Raw genomic sequence first — 18,764 nt, 5'->3', positions numbered from 1 at the left:
TAGCATTTTTAAATTCTACCAATTCACCTTTCATTTCTGCCCTTAGAGACTCTATGTTGCCATTAATTGATTTCTCCATTCTAGCCATTGTCTTCACAATTGCTAGCCTGAATTCCGTCTCCGACATCTTGGTATATCTGCATCCATTTGTAAATCTGCAGCATAAGTCATAATCTCTGAGTCTTTTCTATTTTGGGGGTTCCTCCTCCTAGTCATTCTGTTGGGTGTTTGAGGGAAGGTATAGAGTCCAAATTATTGAGCAGAACCCAAGCAAGATTCCCCTGTTTTCTTGGGACCTTAGGGTTGCTGGCCTCTTGTTTTCCCAGCCTATCTTCTGGGGGAGGGGCCTGCTGCGCTGTTACTCAGGGAACCCTGTTTGGGCAGAGTTGCCCTGCCCCCCTGTGGCGGGGGATGGGCTCAGCGGGAATCAGTTTTTGGGGCTTTTTTCTCTGGCGGCTTTCCGCATCTCTTCCACGAGTCAGAGCAGAAGGGACCATTTCCAACCCTCTGCCTCAGAGCAGAGAGACCGCAGTCTGTTCTTCAGTGAGCTCTCCAGGCCACACTGTCTCCGTTTCTGTCCGTGCTGCTATAAACTGCAGCGTCCTGGGTTGTGTGCCCCTCCGCAGCGCCCCCAGTCCTGCCTCCAGGTCGGGGTACGTCTCTGCCGTTTGTGCTTCTAAAACCACCAGCCGCTCCCTGTTCGCATGTGCGACCCCGCCGCTCTGGGTTTCCATCCGGGGGCTGCAGTTCGCTGGCGCAATCCCGCTGCTCTGTGTTTCCATCCCGGGGGCTGCCCTAGAGTCCTTTCCCTGCTGCTACCGGTCCTGCGCGTCTGCGCCCCGTCTGCAGCGCGGGAGGCTCTTGCTCACCGGCTGTGTAGGATCCCCATGGCCAGGCTCCCTCCCGCTGCCGTTTATCCTCTGATATCTGCCCATGGAATCACGGCTCCCTGCTTTGTACCTCAAAACCAACCCCCTGCGATATTCTGTTTGTAGAGATCCAGATCTTCTTACATCTCAGGCCGGTTTCGTGGGTGCTCAGAGTGGTCTGATAGATATCCAGCTCAATTCTGGGGACCAGTTGAAATAGGGTCCCCTACTCCTCCGCCATCTTTCCTCCCGACTACTTTTAGATTCTTCTAAACAAGCTCTGATCTCTTTGGATTATGATGTTTCTCTCTTTATAAACAAAAATTTTTCTGACACCTGCTGAATTTTGCTAAACTTGAGCTGAAAGTATCAGGTGTTCTATTCAAATGTCATTCCTTGCAATTCATTTCTTAGCAAGTTCACTCTTCCAGTAGGTGGCACTTGGAATGAATAGCACTTCACACTACCTAGTTTGAGCCCTCTCATTTCCCTCTTATTTTACTTGCCATTCTAGCAACCTCTTCACTTTGGTAGCATCAATCAAAGATGCGGTAACTAGTAAAAGCTACAGTCCTGAAAAGAACCTTCCGCTTTATTCCTGACTTCAACTTCTGCCATTAGTTTTGTTTTTGGTGTATATTTAGGAAATACCTATGAAGGTAAGCCAGCTTTATAGGAATTCACCCACAGCATTGGTTGTAAAGCTTTTTCTTTTTAAGTTTGTTGTACATAAAATTCATGTATTGATATAATATGTTTAATCAAGAGACTGTGACTGTGTAAGAATCCAAAAGAAGAATTACAGAAATGCAGAGTTTGATATTGACTCTGACATTCTCCGTCTGTGGGAAAGTCACTCAGTCTACTAGACCTCTTTGGTTTATGTCACCTTACCTAATTGACTTATTTTAAGGATCACATTAATATAATTTGAAAATTTGATTGATGTTGTGATGCTGGGGGTGTTTTGATCAGGGTTACTAAGTCTCAAAATAAAACAAGGATGCAGACTCAGATTTCATTAACATCATCATCATCATCATTGTTTATAATTATTACTATCTATGTGAACTTCAGCATGTTTCTTTTTCTGTAGAATGCTAGTAATACCTACCTCCTCAGTGTATGGGGAAAATTTGAATTTAAAATTGCCGATCACAGTCAGTTTAATATGTGTTATCTTTAAATTTCTCTCCCTGCTCCCCCTCAACCTTGAAGGTAAGGTCATCACTTCTGAGATCTTTTGTCTTAACCTCTCAGCTTATGTTTGCTCTTACAACGAATAACATCAGTTAGTTGCAGAAAGTCTTCGATGATGGAATGAAAGTCATGAATCCATTAAAATAAATTCCAAATGGACAAAATAGAAAACAGAAGGCAGACTCACTCATTGATGGACTGCACTGTCTGTGTGATTGAGAATCGAGTTCATTCCTTTCAAATATCATAGCCCATGAAGGCTTTTCCTTTCTCTTCTGCTACCATTACTCACCTTAGGCTCCTAAAGTCTCCTGCCAGAACTTTCTACAAAGTTTTTGCCACAGTGTCCTTGCTACCAACCTTTTTATTCTATCTGCATTAATGAAAATTTAGTTTTCCTAAAGCAGTTCTTTTATATGTAGTTAACCGCCCCCAAACATTTTTTGATTCTTTATTCCCAACAGAATAAAGTCTAGATAGCTTAGGCTAACACTCAAGAACCTCACAGGATATCCTAGTGCCTCCCCTCTTCCATTTGCTTCTCCAGATTCATTCTCTACCTTTCTTCAACTACTCTCTGGCCCTGGTGGCTGATCTCTGTGAGCTGTGTGAGTGAGAATCCTGGTGGGAAAGAGGAAGATGACATCAGGGAATTTATTCCCTCAGATTCCGCCTTTCTACTCAAAGTCTTTTATCTTATCTGGCATCTCTCTCCATAAGACCCTGTCCTTCTGGGGTTTGGTAACTCCCACTCTCCACTCCACCCTGAAGGGTGGAAATTGTTTACTAGTGTTGGGATACTGCCTTATTCTGGTGGCTTTTCTGTACCTTGCACACACCTTTGTAAATATTCTCTGTATCAAATTCAACTTGAATAACCCAATTGAATGTGCCATCTGTTGCCCGGCTGTTACACTTCCTAAATTTATCTCAAGCCATACTCTGCATCCTTTAAAGACAGATGGTTTATTATTGTTGGCATGGTGGTTCAGAACACCTACTTTGGAATGATAAAGTTTGGGTTTGAATCCTGATTTTACTACTTCTCAGTTTAGTGACTCGGATCAAATTATTCAGCCTCTCTCAGCCTCCATATCCTCATCTATTAAATAGAAATAATAATAGTAGCCATCTTGCAGAGTTATGTGGGAACCAAAGAAGTATGGAGAAGTTCTGTTATGTCGCAGATGCAAAAGAAATGTGGTTTTGGCCATGAGTATGTTTTGAGCTCATATATCTCTTCCATTCATACTACCAAACCTCTTTTTCCATTACTCCTGTTGTCTGCTTCTGTTTGTCCATTCTAGGCTTAATTAAAGTCCTTGTTCTTATTGTAATCTCTTAACGTTTCTCACTTCTTAGAACACCTACTCTCTGGAACTCTCCTTTATGTTTTTATCTGTATATGTCTCCTCTTCCCAATTATAATGTTAACTATTTGATGATAGGAACAAGGAATTTTCATTTCATTGTATTTGCACAATGTGGTATTGTGCCCCTAGCTCACTGTTGGGGACATAGTAGAAGCTCAACAAGTATTTGCTTAATTATTTAATTTTAAATTTCAATTAAGTTAGATAGACAAAATGCATAATGCAAGTCCCCAGAACAGAGTTTTTTACTATCATAATGCCCATTTCAGAGTAGGTACTTATTGTATATTTGATGATTTGGGTAATTATTATATAGAAAAATTATCTGTAATACTGTCTAAGCACCCCATTGACTACTGTGTAGACATAGTCTATACATATAATGAGATAATTTATATTAACTACCAAAGGTTAATGATCTAGCAGGTTAAAGTATTAATGGTATTAGTATTAATGGCACTATACCAGTATCCCAATATTTTTGTTATCTTTTTTTTTTTTTTTAAGTAGGCTCCACACCCAGCCCAAAGTCCAACATGGGGCTTGAACTAATGACCCTGAGATCAAGACCCAAGATGAGATCAAAAGAGTCTGTTGCTTAACTGGCTGAGCCATCCAGGTGCCCCTTTTTGTCATCTTTTAACCATACCAGCTTGGGCAGTCTCATCACAATACTAGAGAATAGATAATTAATCCATTTCCTCTAATAATTATATAAAAACTTTGGTTTCTGTTTTATTATTCTTTTTAAGATTTTATTTATTTGAGAGAGAGAGAGAGTGAGCATGAGTAGAGAGGAAGGGCAGACGGAGAGGGAGAAGCAGACTCCCCGTGGAGCAGGGAGTCCGATGTGGGGCTCGATCCCAGGACCCCCAGTATCATGACCTGAGCTGAAGGCAGCGGCTTGACCGATGGAGCCACCCAGGCGCCCCTCTGTTATATTTTAAATTAGGCCCATTCAGGAGTAATTAATTATTGGTCTCTAAAATAAAGGCAACTGCAGAAGAGCCAAAGTAGAAGAATCCGCTTTAGCTTCTGGTGAGCAGTGTAATTCATCACCTCTCAGGTACATTGTCTTTTTGTCCTGAGAAAAGAATTCAATAAAGGTATAGCCTGTAGGTGGCACTGGAGTCCACTGATCGCTCTCCTGCAGTCTCAAGTATAGCAGCATGGTTATAATTGGTGTTGGCTTCTCAGGACGATGATGAGGCCCAGTGATAGCTTGGACTTTGGGCAACTGTGGAAAATCCTCAGTGAACCTTGCCAGGTTCCTGTTGGAATGTGGCAGCTCTCCAAACTTCTGTCCTGTTAGTGGAAATGAAGTATAGTACAGAGGGAACAGTGAGGATTATCTGAATGTGATGTGCACATTTCTGAAAATTATCTTGGTGATAAGTGTGTTGTGGAATTAAAGGCTAATTGATTGTAAACAGTGGGCTGGTTGATGATTAGAAAGGATCGGGGATCATTTCTTTTGAGACTGTCTTAGAACACAGTAAGATGAGTCTTGTTAATTTTTTGGTTTAACATATTAAGAGAGTTGGGATTTTCAAATTAGGATATTAATTTTCCTAATCATCCAGGGCTATCTATCTATCTATCTTTCTATCTATCTATCTATATTTTCCTACCCTGGGGTAATATTTTTTAGCAAAAATGAATGTAAAAGTGAGAATTAAAATATGTATTTCAGTAACTATTTATGTGCAAAATAATTCAGTGAAGATAGTTTTATTTTGTCCTTTTTATTGACATGGTTCACTTTTTCATATGTAGCATATGAATGAAAGAGAGATGGCTTGGGCCTTGAATGTACAAATCCTCCTTTTCAGGTTCACATGGGATGTGACAAAGGAGGCTTTGGGCAAAATTACTTTTTAGTTGCTTTTCTTCTGTCACCTTTACTCACATGTGTACCACCGAAACTCTTTACATGGGCAGCACCTCTGGAGTTGGGAGGATAGCGGGTACATGTAGAGTGACCTTCTCCCTTTCACTTCCCTACTCTCCAGTGGAGAAAATGTTGCCACAGTATTTCTAGGGCTTTGACTGCAAAGACCTAGAAGACTTCCCTGGCCTTGGTGAACTGGGTACATGTGAATTTCTTGCCTGACATAAAAGCCATCTCTTTGGTACATTTCCCTTAGCTTCACATCCAAATCTTGGTCCCAGTACTCTTAGTATTCAGAAGTTCAGCAGAACAACAACAACAAAAAGTAGGCCAAAGCAATAGGGTATCTTTTCAGGGTTCCTCCTGAAATCTAGAGCAGAATTTATAAACTCCTCATTTGGAGGTCTTTCTTGGATGGGAGATGACAGCCAGGTGGGAGAGGGACCTGCCCAATGCCTAACAGTAACTCCATTAAAACATCAAGAGGCAGAACATCCCAAAGAGAAAATATACTCCAAAAAGTCTACAAAACAGATTTCAAAGGCTAAGTATGAATTGTATTGATGAGAAAGGAAGCATACTAAGTAGAGGGGGGAATATAAAAGATTAAGTAATAGGTATAAGTACAATATATTTGCTCAGATGTTTTGCTAATGGAAAGGTAAAATTATGTGGCCAAGTATGTTTTTATTTCTGCTTTATGCTTATTTAGTTGAAATAGAATGTGATAAGTCACTGAATTCTGGAAACCATGAACTACTCAGCAAGATATGAAAAGAACAACGACAACAAAAAAGAAGCTAAAGAGAAGTCTTCAGGCAGTGTTGACATTATTTGTACCACAGAAGTAAGGTAAGGTAAGAACTTGTTAACACTTTACAAAAATTTTGAAGTAGGCTTATTTGAAATGCTTAAACTCATTTGACTGTCAATGGCTTGTTTCATTGAGATATCCAGAAACATTAAGTCTACAAAACTTCTTCCTTTGAGACATCCTGCTGCCAATCTATAATCCTAAACTAAGTTTTTGGTTATTTCTAGAGGATATTTATTTCCATTTCTTTTCTAGTAATGAACATTGAGTCCACAAATGTAGTGACTTTTCTAGTAAATCCTTGGATTCAGGTAAATAAGAGCCATGACCTGAAAATATTGAACAGTGGTCTATTCATTTCTATGGTAGGTTAAGTATCAAATATACTGGTGATATTTTAATCAACAGGAATCTCTGGTCACTCTTGGCCCCTGATGATATTTCATGCACTGAGGCTGCTGTTTGAACAAGAATCTATCAACATGGCTATTGTCTGTTCTTTTTTTTTTTTCCCAAATGATTTGATTTCTCTCCTGCTTAATCAACCGGTACATGTGCCATTTTTGAATATCATCTTTGGATATACTGAGGGCAGAAAATAATCCTTTACTTTTTAAAAAGTCTTCATGATGATTAGAAGAACCTCACATATTTAGATCAAAGTTACTATTAATCTACACACTACACATCTAGTTTTGTCTTTTGTTGTTTCCAGTTTTGCAAATTGTATTATTGTTAGCTGATGAGGCTGTAAACACTTTGAAAATATGGGTTTTCAATTTCTGACATATAATACAGTGGACTAGATATCCTCAAAACACCTTTCACTTCAAAATGAAGACACTAAAAAATATTAGCTGTATTTAAAATGCATTATTGAGTAAACAAAAATGTAAGGAAAATATTCAGAGTGAAAATGGAGTATAAACAGGAATCCAGAAAGTTAAGGAAGCACAAAATAGCTGGTTATCCTGGGGCAACTATCAATTAATGAGAACCCTGAAGACCCATTAAAAAAATCTTACAAAAATCACAGAAAAGAATATAATGCCTAGCCTGTACACATTGCGAAATCTAAAAGGAGACTCTCACCCATACTGAGGACCCCAAAAAACTATATCCCCAGTGAAAGGAAAAGTTCAGCCATCAAAAGAGACAGGAATGAACTTCCTTACTTCAGCATGATAGTTTAAGAAGGAGAAAATCCTGTCCTCATGTGTGTGGTTTAAGGTCAAAATTCACACCACCCATCTGGGAACAAAAACCCTCATCTAAAATTTTATTTTAGATGATACTTGATTAGGAGTGCTCCTGAGCACCTGACTGAAACAAGAATAATTCTTTCTTAAGGAACACACTTTTAATTCAAGCTCTAAGAATTCCTCAGAATGAAAGTACAGTGCAAATTTGCAAAGAAATAAATCATAAAACACGATACCCTCTAAAGCCAACGAGTAAGGGCTAGCAAACAAATGACAAAAATGAGACTCAAATAACTTAGTTATTGAAAGTAATAGCAACAGCATAGAAAATAACCTTGTTTAATATGTTAAAAACAATAGTGTATCAAAATTTTAATGAAAATATTATGAAACTCATCAAGCAGATTAAAAATAACTAGCATTTTTAGTAATAAAATGTAATACTCAAATAAAATTTTTAATGGATAGGTTACAATTTTCACCTGTGTCTCATTCCATGCACAAATTAAGATGAATCATTATATACTCACGACCTTGGAGATAGTCAAAGATATTTTGGCAGACTGGAAAAAGTCCTAATTCAAAGAGAAATAAAAATTAAATTGGGCTTTCTCACAATTAAATGCTTTGCTAATTAAAACATATCATTCAGAAAATAAAAATCCAACCCAGCGACTGTGAGAAAATATTTGCAGAACATCTGATAAAGACCTGTGTCCAGAAAATATAAAAATTCTCTATAATAAAAATTGAGACAGTAAACCCAATTTTTGAAATGCACAAAAAGAGCCATTATCCAAAAAAATATGATTTGTAAAAGCTATAAACTGGAAATGACATTAATATCTATCAATAGAAGAATGGATAAACAAGTTGTGACATATTCAGATGGTAGAATACTACTTGGCAATGAAAAGGAACAGCCTACTGGAGATCCATGTGAAAATACGGACACAGGAGAATACATACTGTAATTTTACATTTATGTGAAGTCCAAGAACAGGCAGAACTAATCCATCATGAAAGATACCAGAACATAGGGCAGGGCGTCTCTGGGAGGGAGACCAATGAAAGGGGCCTGATAGAATATTCTAGCGTGATGGACATTTTCTGGATCTTGATGAATTATGTTAAGTGGGCGTATACAGTTGTTAAACACATCAGAATGAAAACTGAAGATTTATGCATTTTCTTCTGTGGAATTATACATCAGTAAAAAAAGTAAATTTTAAAGCTATACTTCTAGGTCAGTTTATTACCGTAGATGAATGTATTGAAGAAGAGGTAAGATGGGAAATTAAACATTAAACTTAAGAAATTAGAGAATCTATAAAATATGCAGTTAAAAAACAGTAGAACAAACTCAGAGTAAATAATAAATATAGGAACAGAAATGAAAGAAAAGAAAACAAAAATACAATAGAAAGATAGAAGGTGGTGGTCTGAAAAGTCTAAGGGATACAACAAACCTTGGGTGAAATTAAGCAAAATGAAGAAGACACAAATATCAGTGCCAGCAATGAAAAAGAGGACCTAAGTGTGGATGCAATAAAGATGAAAAAGATGAAAAGACAATTTTTTTTTCTTTTCAAATTTGTATTAAATTCTAGTTAATTAACATACAGCATATAGTGCAATATTGGTTTCTGGAGTAGAATTCAGTGACTCATCACTTAACCTATAACACCCAGTGCTCATCATATCAAGTGCCCTCCTTAAAAGCTATCACCCATCTAGCACACCGTCCCCCACCTACCTCCCTCCATCAACCTTCAGTTTGTTCTCTGTCTTTAAGAGTCTCTTATGGTTTGTTTCCCTCTCCCTTTTTTCTTCCCGCCCCTCCCCAATATGTTCATCTGTTTTGTTTCTTGAATTATATGAGTGAAAATCATGTGGTATTTGTCTTTCTCTGACTGACTTATTTCGCTTGGCATAATACACTCTAGCTGCATCCACATCATTGCAAATGGCAAGATTTCATTCTTTTTGATATCTGAGTGATATTCCATTCTATAGATATATACCACATCTTCTTTATCTGTTCATCTGTTGATGGTCATTTGGGCTCTCTCTATACTTTGACTATTGTTGATAATGCTGCTATAAACATTGGGGTGCATGTACCCCTTCGAATCTGTATTTTTTTATCCTTTGGATAAATGCCTAGTAGTGCAGTTGCTGGATTGTAGGGTAGCTCTATTTTCAACTTTTTGAGGAACCTCCATACTGTTCTCCAGAGTGGCTGCACCAGTTTGCATTCCCACCAACAGTGTAGGAGGGTTCCCCTTTTTCCTCATCCTTGGTAACAACACCTGAAACCTGTTGTTTCTTGTGTTGTTAATTTCAGCCATTCTGACAGGTGTGAGGTGGTATCTCATCATAGTTTTGATTTGTATTTCCCTGATGATGAGTGATTTTGAGCATCTTTTCATGAGTCTGTTAGCCATCTGGATATCTTCTTTGGAAAAGTATTCATGAAAGATAACGTTTCATAAAGAAATTTATATCTAAATGAAATGGGAAATTTTTTGCAATTAGAACTTTTTTTCCAAAAAAAGTCACCAAAAATGACTTAAGTATATAAAACTTTGAGTCCTGTAACTATCAACAAGTTACCATCAGTAATTTAAAACTTCTTTCCACAAAGAATACCTCTGGTCCAAATGATTTTATAGGCAAATTTCATCAAACATTAGTGAAACAGTTTATTGTGTCTTATACAAACTTTTCCAGGGAATAATTAAAGAGGCAGCACTCTCCAACTCTTATATGGCTAATATAACCTTGATACATACCAGAAAAGGTATACAGCAGGAAAGAAAATGACAGGCTGATCTCATGCATGAACAAAGATGCAAAAATTCAGATAACTTATTAACAAATTGTGTCCAGCAGTGTGTAAACAAGATAATTCATGATGATCAAGTTGGGTTTAGCCCAGAAGTACAAGGTTGGTTTAACATTAGAAAATCTATTTCTGTTACATAAATAGATTTAAGGAGGAAACACCTTCTCAATAAATGAAGAAAAAACATGCAATAAAATTTATAATACACTATACTAACAACTCTTAGGAAATTGGTAATAGAGGAAAATTCCAAGAGAGTTTGGTAAAAGAAAATCTTAAAAGATTGTACACAATAATGAAATATTAAAACCATTTCCTTTAAAATTAAAATCAAGTCAAAGACTCTATCATTGCACTGGAAATCCTAAATAACAAAGGAAGTCAAGAGAAAAAATATTAGCTCTGAGTATGTGAAGAGAAGAAACAAAAATAGTATGCTTTAAAGGTGTTATGATTCTCTACATGAAAAAAACAAAATTATGCTTAGAAAATTAGAAGAACATATGACATTTTAGCAAACTTTTCAGGTGCAAAATCCATGTAAAATTTAATTATGTACACCAGGAAGAAATAGAAATTTAATTTCAAATTAGTTACCATTTAAAATAAGGTAAAAAAATGTAAGATAGCCAAGAATAAATTTAACAAAAGTTATACAAAGCTGTTATGTAGAGAGAAATAAAAAATCCTTTAAAATGTAGTAATAAACATCAAAATAAATGGAGAGATGTATCATATTTATGGAGGGAAGATTAATATTCATCTCCAAATTGATCTGTAGAGTCTACACAATCTGAATCAAAATTGCAAAAGGTTTCATAAATGAAAATCGCATTCTAAAATAATTATGGAATAGTAAAGGATTAAGATTGGCTAAAATAGTGAGGTATATGAACAATAACACAGAAGCCTTTTTTTTTTTTTTACCACAAACCAAGACTTATTAAAACTGATAGATAGTATTATATTCACACAAAGATGGATTGAACAGTAAATCAGAAGAGTCCAGAGCCACCTCCTGTGTATATGAAAACTTGATGCATGCTGGAGATGGCTTGCTGATCAGTGGGTAAAGAATGGATTTTTTAATAAATGGTGCTGGGATTGATTACCTGTATGAAAAATATAAAGTTGGATCTCTAACTTACATAATTCAGAAGAGTCAGTTCCAGAAGGAAAAATACTTGAATGAGAAAGAAAAGCAGAAATATTTGTAGAAGTACATTTAGGGGAGTACGTTTACTACCTCAAGATTTAGGAGACATTTTTTAAAGAAGACAAAAGGAGCACCAACCAAAAAGAAACTCATTGATAAATTAATTTACTTTAAAATTAAAAACTTTATAAAAGGAGAGAATCAAGATGGGGAAAAGCCATAAACTGAGAGAAGATACATAAAACTAGCAAAAGAATATTTCTCTAGAATATAAAATTGATATGATAATTAACAATCATTATGAAATGAATAAAAATATAACAAGGCAAGTGACACAAGAGGAAGTGGCAAAAAATTTTAAAAGATATTTCAAAGAACATGAACTACTTATGACCAATTAAATAAATAAAAATTTGATCAACCTCAAGTACAAATGATAACTACAATGAAATAATAGTTCAAATCTACCAGATTGGCAAAAGGTAAAATGCCTATTAATATCAATGTTGATGAAGATGTAGAAAAATAGAATCTTTTATATACACTGCTGGTGGGAATATAAGCTATTTTAACCCCTTTGGAACAATCTTTGGTATTATTCAGTAAAGTTGAAGAGACACATACTCCATAACAGAAATTTTTTTTCTTGATATATATCCTTGAAAATTTATTGCCAGTGTGAGCCAACAGCAAGTTCAAAGTGGCATTGATTATTATAGCAAAAAACTGAAAATAACATAAATGTTGTCAGTACCAGATGGATAAATATACTGGATAGTATATAAAATATATACTGGATAAATAGGATCATATGCAACAATTAGAATGAGTTAATTACACATATGTATCAACATGGATGATGTTGATGTTAGTCATGATGTTGACCTTAAAAAAGACAGTAAGAATATATACAGAATTATTGCATTATGTAAAATGCCAACTAAAGTAAAATACAAACTAAAGTAAAATGCAAAACTATGTTGTTTAGAGATTCATAGTTATGTATTAAAACTATGAAGATTAGTAAGGGAATGATAAATACATAATTCAGGTTGGTAGTTACTTTAAGCATCAAGGAAAAATGGGTTCGGTCTGGGAGTGGGAACAGGGGACTTCAGAGTTATTTGTAGTGTTTTCTTTCTAAGCTGGTGGAGGGTATGCATTGTTCATTTTATTGTTACTTAAAAATATATACTTACAAGTTTTTCTAGTATGTATTTAACAAAACATTTTTAATAAACAAAAACAGGAGTCATGATGTGTTTTTCTTTCCAAGGCTGATGGAATTGTACAATCATTAAACACAGGTTTTCAGAGTAACATGAAGCATTGCTGGGAATTCTTAGTTATTATTGGAGATAAAAAGAAATTTTAAGATCCATTAGAGGCTACATAAGGGTCAAGAAAATATTTTTAATTTTCTAGAAGTGGTGAAAATGGTATGTAACTTTGAATACTTTGTATCAGATTGCTATATTTTTTTTGCTCTGGTTCCAAGTGGACAATGAGAATGGCTGCAGTCATATCAAAACAGGATGAATCGTTTGTTGGTTTATGCTGTCTGCTATTTGAAATGTCGCACTAGAACTATAACCTTCTGGGGTTAAACTGTGCCAGCATGGATGCTCAGGGTTCTCTAATCAGCAATCAGCACCCTGTTTTCCAATTGCCCTGCCCAGATGCCTCCCCACTTTAGTGATTGCTCTAGGGCAGTCAGTCTTCACTGGGACAGCTGTGTCTTTATTGAGCCCTAAAAATGTGACTCTGGCCAGATTGGGAGTCTTTATAATCTCCCCCACCAGGAAGCTGCCCAAGGAAAGTAGGTGGCTTGAAAGAATTGTTTCAGCACGAAGCTTTACAGGGACGTTTGTGCTGTCCAGGGCTAGTGAATGAAAGGACATTTCCAGAAAGACATTTTCCAAGCCTTTGAATAGCTTTGCCGTAACAGCACAATCAGCCTCAATTGTCTGGCTAAAGAGAAACCACTGTCATTAGCAGAAAAAAATAAATAGGGCTTATACTTTTCTCTGTGTTAGAGTACATTTCTTTGAAAATTATCAATTTGTTTGGCCATTTGCAAATAGTTTCTCTGATTCAATTGCTTCTTTGGCTCTCCGGAGTGGTGATTGCTGTAATAGATAACTCCCCTCCAAAGAGCCTGAACTAACCTCACTTGGGATCAATACTGAGCAAAATTAAAATTGAATTTATTTGGTGAGGTTTAAATTGAATTGATGTCTGTGAGGAAACTCATGTATTTTTGCACAGTATGTCATACACACAGAGTATATTTTTTTTATTTTATTTTCCGGCATTCTGATGTTATTTTTAAAATATGCATTTATATATGGCATCTTATATAAAAATTATTTGTTTTCTATAAATTAAAAATAAATAGAAAAGAAAAGTAAATAAAGTCAGAAAAAAAGAAAAAAAAAGGAATCAAGAAACAATACTGGACTCTTTCCCATTAACTTTTAGAGCAGATTCCCTTCCCTCCCACCCCCAGGCCAGGATTAAAAAGCTTTTCAAATAATCTCCAAATGTCCCAAATTCTTATGAGGAAATCTTGTATAATCACAGATTATCACCTTCTTTCTGATTTGTTATGTGATTGTGGATAAGCTCTCTTATTCTGTCCCTTTGAACAGGGTCTAGAATTTATTGACATGGATGCTTGACAGTTGAAAAAGACGAATAATTTTGTCATACTCTGTGGCATTCTTGATTTAAAGGAAAATCTTCTTAAACCTCTGTGAGGCTGTAGAGTATTTGTCGTCTCTCCTATGGCTTCTGTCATTACCTGACTCTTTGTAGTTTTAACTGTCTCTATACCAAGTTGGTGATAATAATAAATAAGCAGGCATTTCATTCTTCGGAAACGCAAGTACTATGTATTGTTTGCATGTTTCAGGAAGTGAAACAGAGGAGATCTTAAACAGTCACTTGAGGATTCTACAAAAGCAATCTCATGAATATCGTTTAAAAACAATTTTAGGGGCACCTGGGTGGTGCAGTCAGTTGAGCGTCCAACTCTTGGTTTCCACTCAGGTCGTGATCTCAGTCCTGGGATCCAGTGCCACGTTGGGCTCCACGCTTTGCAGGGAGTCTGCTTGGATTTCTCTGTCCCTCTGCCCCTCCCCCCACTTGCACTCTCCCTCCCTCTCTGTCTCTAAAATGAATAAATAAATCTTTTAAAAAATAAATAAAACAATTTTATACTTAGATATATTTATTATCTCTACTACTAACAAAAAGTGTGCAGTATTTATCAAATTTTCAGGGAATTGGGTTTCACTTTAAATATATTCAGTTGTCATCACTCAAAAACGTGCTTACTTCTCTTTAAAGAGTTAGTTCATAGACTCATGAGGGGGTCAAGCAATTACAGTAGATTAATTATATAATAAATGCGATAAATTGCAGAGTTTATTGAAAGCTCTATGGACACATGAGGAACAATTGAGTCCTCAGAGGAGGAGGAATCAGGGAGAGTTACAGACATGTGATATTGGAAGGGGATCTTTTTTTTTTTTTTAGGATTTTATTTATTTATTTGAGACAGAGAGAATGAGAGAGAGAGAGCACATGAGAGGGGGGAGGGTCAGAGGGAGAAGCACGTTCCCTGCCGAGCAGGGAGCCTGATGCGGGACTCGATCCAGGGACTCCAGGATCATGACCTGAGCCTAAAGCAGTCACTTAACCAACTGAGCCACCCAGGTGCCCCTGGAAGGGGATCTTAATAGATACCAGGAGAGGATGGATGAGTGGAGGGGCAGTCCTAAAAGAACTGTTTTAGATCTGTTGCTTTCTTTCATTTGCAAATGAACAAGCCAAAATAAGGAGGGGCACAATGTAGCTGAGGGTGGAAGCTCCCTGAGGCTCTACCTCACTTTTCATTATAGGTAGAATCCCTGGGGCTCCACATTTCTGACTCTGCTGGAGGCAGAAAATTCCATTCTCCTTAGATTGTTGGGCCTAGTGATTTGAACCTAGCAAGAGCTCATCAGCTACTTTGTAATTTATCAGGAAGTATTACATCCACAAGGTAGACTACGGTGCACTTTAGATGACCTAAAAAGAAATAATTTGTAACAAGTAAACCAGGTATATTAAAATATAAAGTCAGTTGGAAAACATTTATTACAGTAACTGAAAAAGCAGGGTATAATGTTTCATATTTAGTATATCAATTATGGAAAATATGCATAGAAAATAGAAGGGAGAAATGACAATATACTAGTGGTTGCCTCTGGGAGGTAGAGTTATGGGTTTTTTTTTTTCATACTTTTCTGAACTTTATAATTTTTCTACTAACGACACTAATTTCTTTTAGAGTAATGGAAACTATGTTTTTAAAATATAGCCTTTTCAATTCAACAACATCATCTAATTATTTCTGTCCTGAAAATGGGAGTGATTCTATCTCCATTAGATGGTGGTGGCAGAATTTCAGATCCTCATAAAGCAGCATTGTTTTAGATCATTTTGCTTATTCTCATTTGCAAAGACAAGACTGTCTTTCCTTGCAAAAGCAATCCTTTCTTGGTTAATTTTGTTTTGTTTTTTCTACCCTCTGTGCTTTGGAAGCTTATTTTGGGGTTAAAGTGTTCCCCTTCTTAAAGGGTCGGTTGTCATATGTGACTCCAGTTAGGCCTTGAGTTGATCCGAATCTTGGCTTAAAAGAGGCAACCACATTCTAGAGGCTGCTCCTAAGTCTGTTGGTTACCTGGTTACCCAGCAAAGCCTACACTCATGCTTCAGGGGATCCATTCTGCTGCCTTCCTTTCTACAATTACACCTGTTGATTTCATTTTGTCTCAACTGCCAAGGTGGTCTCTTTCTCCTGACCCATTGCCCACACTCAGCTCGGTGGATAGGATTCCTCTTAACCTCCAGTCACTTCAGCAAAGCTCACCTGGTGTGGGGGAAGGTCTTACTTTCCCCGTTTGATGTTTGAAGAATTCCCTGTAGGGCAACTGGTTAATGTCTCACCGATGTAGAGGTAATTAGGAAGTGATAATATCAGAGCCCTTCACTTGGGAGTGCATCTGGATGCCCCTTGCCAAATTACAGCCACGGTATGCCCATCAGTCTGCCTATGGAGATACCAGCACCCTAGTTTTAATTCTTTCTCTCCTTGATTATACAAATACCATCTGGCTGGTGTGCAGACTTAGTAGCCAGATTCCCAGTGGCATCTTTGCTATATGCTGTTAAAACATTTTTCATTCTAATGGAGCTGGGAATTTCCAGACCTGCAGCCTCTTCATTCCCCTCAACCATGATGGTTTCTGACTATATCGTCTCCCATTAACTTCAGAGGGATTTCTTTGTTTCTTTGGGGGAGAGTTGCAATTATGAATATATTTCTTTACCATTTCTCAACCTTTTCATTGGCCACTGATACTGTTCTTAGGAAGTAAATCCTTCCAACCCACTGAATTTATTAATTTTTGTTTTTTGTGGGCACGCAGTTGGAAAGCAAGCAGGAGGAAGAAATCTGTGTTCAAAAATCTTTGTATTTTTTTTTATCTTCTATATTCTTGATACCATCAAATTATGGGAATAACATTGAAAGCTGGCCTGCCGTGAAAGGAAGTTACATTAAAAAAAAAAAAAAATGAGCCTTTGATCATGAGCACAATGACATTGACTGAATCTCTTTACTCTTCTGCCTCCATCTCAGCAATTTGGAGGGTCATTCCACTTTTCAGGAGCTGCCTCTGGGAGGGGCCGTTACACAACATGGTGTAGCCCCTAGCTGTTACCTGCAGCCCCCAAGCCCCATCACACTGACTTAGTCCACAGTCTCATGGGCAGCCATTCCTGGAGGCTCCTTATGGAGCTAAGTAATGGGTTGTCCTCTCTCAGCACCAGGACTATTCCTCTGTGTACCAAAGCCCTTCCATGAACTTCCTGCTCAGGTCAGCAAATTCTCTCCATTCTCTTGTTGCAAAGCCTTCCTTTGCCTTCCTGGCCTAAACTGAAACCTGACTGTCATCAGAGGGCACTGTTTTCCTGCAGTACTCTCCTGCTGAGGTTTCCCCTCTCCCATCCCCCTGTCTCAGGGCTTGAAAGGAGTTTCCGTATCCACCTAGACACTCACTGTCGCTTCGGTCAAGCTGAAAACTAGAAACCCGTCCCTGCCAGAGGCAAAGCGTTTTTGTGCGATCAAAGAATTGCAGTTCCCGGTACACAGGTTTAGATAAAAACCCAAAAGAGTGTCCCAATTACAGGAGGTAGACTCAGAGTTTTTAAAGAAGAAAGGAGGCTTAGGTACGTTGTTTTTCAGAGGAGTTCATTGATGCTGACAAGCAGGGCTAGGTTTGTACTTCATTGATTGGTCAGGTGACGCGTTCACTCTGCAAAAGTTCGCTTTGATCAGTCTCTTCAAATAGGACCTTCATAGGCTGGCTGACATCTTGGAATGTTGGCAGTCTGGCCCAGTTCACAGGTTTAGAAAACAGGACATGCACGGTAGTTACTCTGAAGTGGGTGCTGCAGCTCTATTTTAAAAATAGTTCCTGGGGCACCTGGGTGGCTCAGTCGGTTAAGCGTCCAACTCTTGGTTTCAGCTCAGGTCATGATCAGGGTCATGGGATGAATCCCCACATTGTGCATCTGGGCTCTGTGCTCAGCAGGGAGCCTGCTTAAGATTCTCTCTTTCCCTCTCCCTCTGCTCCTCCCCTCCTGCACTCACGTGCGTGTGCACACACATTCTCTCTCTCAAAAAACCAAAAAACAAATGGCTCCAGTTATGTCACTTTTCACGCTTTTAAATTGTTTTCTGTCACTGTGCTTTCAATCCTTATCCCTTGGCCATCCTGAACCTTTTTTTCTTTTTCTTAAACCATCTCAAGGCTCTTTCCTATCTTGTAGCCTTATACAGTTGATCCTTGAACCACACAGGTTTGAACTGTACAAGTCCACTTATATGCAGATTTTTTTTTTTTTGGTAAATACAATACAGCACTATAAATGTATTTTCTCTTCCTTATCATTGTCTTAATACCATTTTATTCTCTTTAACTTACTTTATTGTAAGAATACAGTATATAATACATATAACATCAAAAATATGTGTTTATTCACTGTTATGTTACTGGTAAGGCTTCTGGTCAACAATAGACTATTAGTAGTTTTGGGGAGTCAAAATTATATGTGGATTTTCACTTGCACAGCAGGTCTGCACCCCATCTCCTGTGTGGTTCCAGGGTCAACTGTGTATGCAGTTCCTTCTTGTTGTAGGTTCTCTCTGCTGTTCTTCAGTAGCAAGGTCCTCCTCATCCGTTATTCTTGAGCCTAAATTTCACCTCTTCACACAATCCCTCCTTGGACCTCTCCTTCTAAAATAGCTATCCTGCCCCCTCTTCTCTACCCCCGACCCCGTTACTTTAAGTTACTTTAT

This window comes from Leptonychotes weddellii, chromosome 7 (assembly GCF_054177405.1).
Source record: "Leptonychotes weddellii isolate Sample4059 chromosome 7, ASM5417740v2, whole genome shotgun sequence".
NCBI classification, from domain to species: Eukaryota; Metazoa; Chordata; class Mammalia; order Carnivora; family Phocidae; genus Leptonychotes; species Leptonychotes weddellii.
Note: the sequence above shows the minus strand (reverse complement) of the source record.